This window comes from Triticum aestivum, chromosome 2A (genome assembly GCF_018294505.1).
Source record: "Triticum aestivum cultivar Chinese Spring chromosome 2A, IWGSC CS RefSeq v2.1, whole genome shotgun sequence".
Classification (NCBI taxonomy): Eukaryota; Viridiplantae; Streptophyta; class Magnoliopsida; order Poales; family Poaceae; genus Triticum; species Triticum aestivum.
The window spans coordinates 767,178,189-767,183,569 of NC_057797.1; positions in this window are offsets into that span (position 1 = coordinate 767,178,189).

A 5,381-nucleotide genomic window follows, 5' to 3' on the forward strand; every position below is an offset into this window, starting at 1 on the left:
GCCATTTAGGTCATATTGATGTAAAGCTCATGAAGAAACTCCATTCTAATGGACTTCTGGAATCACTTGATTATGAATCACTTGGTACTTGCGAACCATGCCTCATGGGCAAGATGACTAAAACTCCGTTCTCCGGAACAATGGAGCGAGGAACAGAGTTATTGGAAATCATACATACTGATGTATGTGGTCCAATGAACATTGAATCTCGCGGCAGATATCGTTATTTTCTCACCTTCACACAAGATTTAAGCAGAAATGGATATATCTACTTAATGAAACATAAGTCTGGAACATTTGGAAAGTTCAAAGAATTTCAGAATGAAGTGGAAAATCATCATAACAACATAATCAAGTTTCTATCATCTGATCGTGGAGGAGAATATTTGAGTTATGAGTTTAGACTTCATTTGAAACAATGCGGAATAGTTTTGCAACTCACGCCACCCGGAACACCACAGCGTAATGGTGTGTCCGAACGTCGTAATCGTACTTTACTAGATATGGTGCGGTCTATGATGTCTCTCACTGATTTACCGCTATCGTTTTGGCGTTATGGTTTAGAGACAACTGCATTCACGTTAAAAAGGGCACCATCTAAATCCGTCGAGATGACACCTTATGAACTGTGGTTTGGCAAGAATCCCAAGTTGTCGTTTCTTAAAGTTTGGGGCTGCGATGCTTATGTGAAAAAGCTTCAACCTGATAAGCTCGAACCCAAATCGGAGAAATGTGTGTTCATAGGATACCCAAAGGAGACTGTTGGGTACACCTTCTATCACAGATCCGAAGGCAAGCTATTCGTTGCTAAGAATGGATCCTTTCTAGAGAAGGAGTTTCTGCCGAAAGAAGTGAGTGGGAGGAAAGTAGTACTTGACGAGGTAATTGTACCTTCTCCCTTATTGGAAAGTAGTTCATCACTGAAACCAGTTCCAGTGATTCCTACACCAGTAAGCGAGGAAGCTAATGATGATGATCATGAAACTTCTAATCAAGTTACTACCGAACCTCGTAGGTCAACCAGAGTAAGATCCGCACCAGAGTGGTACGGTAATCCTATTCTGGAAGTCATGTTACTTGACCATGATGTGCCTACGAACTATGAGGAAGCGATGATGAGCCCAGATTCCGCAAAATGGCTTGAAGCCATGAAATCTGAGATGGGATCCATGTATGAGAACAAAGTGTGGACTTTGGTTGACTTGCTCGATGATCGCCAGGCCATAGAGAATAAATGGATCTTCAAGAAGAAGACTGACGCTGACGGTAATGTTACTGTCTACAAAGCTCGACTTGTTGCGAAAGGTTTTCGACAAGTTCAAGGAGTTGACTATGATGAGATTTTCTCACCCCTAGCGATTCTTAAGTCCGTCCGAATTATGTTAGCAATTGACGCATTTTATGATTATGAAATTTGGCAAATGGGTTTCAAAACTATATTCCTTAATGGATATCTTAAAGAAGAGTTGTATATGATGCAACCAGAAGGTTTTGTCGATCCAAAAGGTGCTAACAAAGTGTGCAAGCTCCAGCAATCCATTTATGGACTGGTGCAAGCCTCTCGGAGTTGGAATATACGCTTTGATAGTGTGATCAAAGCATATGGTTTTATACAAACTTTTGGAGAAGCCTGTATTTACAAGAAAGTGAGTGGGAGCTCCCTAGCATTTCTGAAATTATATGTAGATGACATATTGTTGATCGAAAATGATATTGAATTTCTGAATAGCATAAAAGGATACTTGAATAAGAATTTTTCAATGAAAGACCTTGGTGAAGCTGCTTATATATTGGGCATCAAGATCTATAGAGATAGATCAAGATGCTTGATTGGACTTTCACAAAGCACATACCTTGATAAAGTTTTGAAGAAGTTCAGAATGGATCAGGCATAGAAAGGGTTCTTGCCTGTGTTACAAGGTGTGAAGTTGAGTCAGACTCAATGCCCGACCACTGCAAAAGATAGAGAAAAAATGAAAGGTGTTCCCTATGCTTCAGCCATAGGCTCTATCATGTATGCAATGATGTGTACCAGACCTGATGTGTGCCTTTCTATAAGTTTAGCATGGAGGTACCAAAGTAATCCAGGAGTGGATCACTGGACAACGGTCAAGAACATCCTGAAATACCTGAAAAGGACTAAGGATATGTTTCTCGTATATGGAGGTGACAAAGAGCTCATCCTAAACGGTTACGTTGATGCAAGCTTTGACACTGATCCGGATGACTCTAAGTCACAAACCGGATACGTGTTTTTATTAAATGGTGGAGCTGTCAGTTGGTGCAGTTCCAAGCAGAGCGTCGTGGCAGGATCTACGTGTGAAGCGGAATACATAGCTGCTTCGGAAGCAGCAAATGAATGAGTCTGGATGAAGGAGTTCATATCCGATCTAGGTTTCATACCTAGTGCATCGGGTCCAATGAAAATCTTTTGTGACAATACTGGAGCAATTGCCTTGGCAAAGGAATCCAGATTTCACAGGAGAACCAAGCATATCAAGAGACGCTTCAATTCCATCCACGATCAAGTCAAGGAGGGAGACATAGAAATTTAAAAGATACATACGGATCTGAATGTTGCAGACCCGTTGACTAAGCCTCTCTCATGAGCAAAACATGATCAGCACCAAGACTCCATGGGTGTTAGAATCATTACAATGTAATCTAGATTATTGGCTCTAGTGCAAGTGGGAGACTGAAGGAAATATGCCCTAGAGGCAATAATAAAGTTGTTATTTATATATTTCCTTATATCATGATAAATTTTTATTATTCATGCTATAATTGTATTAACCGGAAACTTAGTACATGTGTGAATACATAGACAAACAAAGTGTCACTAGTTTGCCTCTACTTGACTAGCTCGCTGAATCAATGATGGTTATGTTTCCTAACCATAGACATGAGTTGTCATTTGATTAACGGGATCACATCATGAGAATGATGTGATTGACTTGACCCATCCATTAGCTTAGCACGATGATCGTTTAGTTTGTTGCTATTGCTTTCTCCATAACTATACATATTCCTATGACTATGAGATCATGCAACTCCCAAATACCGGAGGAATACTTTATGTGCTACCAAACTTCACAACATAACTGGGTGATTATAAAGGTGCTCTATAGGTGTCTCCGATGGTACTTGTTGAGTTGGCATAGATCGAGATTAGGATTTGTCACTCTGATTGTCAGAGAGTTATCTTTGGGCCCTCTCGGTAATGTACATCACTATAAGCCTTGCAAGCAATGTAGCTAATGAGTTAGTTACGGGATGTAGCATTATGGAACCAGTAAAGAGACTTGCCGGTAACGAGATTGAACTAGGTATTGAGATGTCGACGATCGAATCTCGGGCAAGTAACATACCGATGACAAAGGGAACAACGTATACCGTTATGCGGTTTGACCGATAAAGATAAATATGTAGGAACCAATATGAGCATCCAGGTTCCGCTATTGGTTATTGACCGGAAGTGAGTCTCAGTCATGTCTACATAGTTCTCGAACCCGTAGGGTCCGCATGCTTAACGTTCGGTGAGATCGGTGTCATGGTTTTGTCACGGCAGATGTCCTAGAGAAAGGACTTAGTCGTGGAGCCATCGCGACGGGTTAGCTTGAAGGGGTTAAAGCGGACACAGGGACGCAAGAGAGTTTATACTAGTTCGGCCCCTTCAATGAAGGTAAAAGCCTACGTCTAGTTGTGATGGAATTGATGGGGTTTCGATGACTAGGGAGCAAACAAGCTTCGCCTATGTCTCGAGTTGTTGTCTGTCCTTGAACCGTCGCCGGGACGTCCCCTTAGTACACGGGTGACACCCGTCGGTTCACAGAGTCCCAACACCGGTCGATATTCATATCCGGGTTGGTCTCTCCTTATTCCTAGCTTACAATACAAGTTTATATACAGATTCCGGTTTACAGCTACAAGTCTTGAACCGGCTACGGGCCTTAGGCCCTCATCTGCCTTCTTGGGCTTTATCCCTTCTGGAGCTACTGATGAAGTTGATCCGACCCAGATAGGCCGGTTTATGCCCAGTAGTAATATCCCCAACATTAGGCCCCAGATTGATTTGAACAGGTTCATGTCAATCCTTTAACAAAAACTTCATCTTCAACATCTTTGCTTAAATCGGTAGACCGCCATGATGTCATCTTTTCTAATTACTGTAAACCGGAGTGACGTCACCTGTCATAACGAAGATATCCATTATGCTTCTTTGTTTAATATATCTGCGAAAATCAAGGCGACAGCTTCGTTTCATGGCTCCTTGATTGTCGCGCCTGACTCATGTTTGCCTTATAAATAGGACCGAAGGGTCATTTCCTTTCTCTTTCCCTTCTTCCCCTTCTGCTTCGTCTTCATCGCGTCGCCAGCCTCGAAGCTCCGCCGCCGCCGTCAACCTCTGCACCAACCTTGGCCGCTGCATCAACCTGAACGCACCAGAGCGCCGTGGCAACCTTCCGCGTCTTCCTTAACTCCGGTAAACCTTCTGCTCTTCTCAACTCAGATCTGTTCTAGGGTTTCATGTTATTGCATTGTTCATCACCTGTTCGTGCTCATACCCTAACCCTGGATGCATCTGCGAACCTCTGCTCTGTATAACGGTAGCTGTTAGTATCCGCTTTTAGTTTCATGCCCTAGACCATAGATCTCACATATATTTCTGTCCATTGATTCAATGCTGTTCTGCCTTGAGTTTCTGAATATTTTTCTTATTTCTAAACTTGCTTCAGATCCAACGCTGTAAAGAAATCATGTGAACTCTGTTTCTGCACATTTATCCATCTGCTATCTCAGCGGTCTCCATGCGTAGATCAGGCGGTTTAACCTTGTAGAAAAAATTTACCAACCCGGTATATATCATTAGTCCCCTAGTTGAACCGCCAGATGTGGTTGCTTCTTAAACTCTGCTTTAGATAGATACATCCCCGGTTTAACATTACGCATACCAATGTACCTTAATCAATGCATTTTTGAACCGGGATCTTCTACCTTGTAGATTTCCTCATGGCCAAGAAGGTATACGAGTGCAATTGGGTTCCTTCTCGCGTCACAGAGGCTGAACTTGACGATCTAGTCCTGATTGGCGCTTTAGGCAGCAAAGATACCATCCATTGGAGGGCCCCTGGCAAAGAATGCCCTCCAACACCTCAAGAAGGAGAGGTCGTTGTTTTCATAGATCACCTAGCCCGGGGCTTTAAGCCGCCCGGTTCTAAATTTTACCGGGATGGTTTAGCCGATTTCCAACTCCATCCACAAGACACTGGCCCCAACTCTGTTACAAATATGTGTCACTTCCAAGTGCTCTGTGAGGTGTTCTTTCAAGAGGAGCCCATAGTGGAATTGTTCAGAGATCTTTTCCATCTAAACCGCCGTAC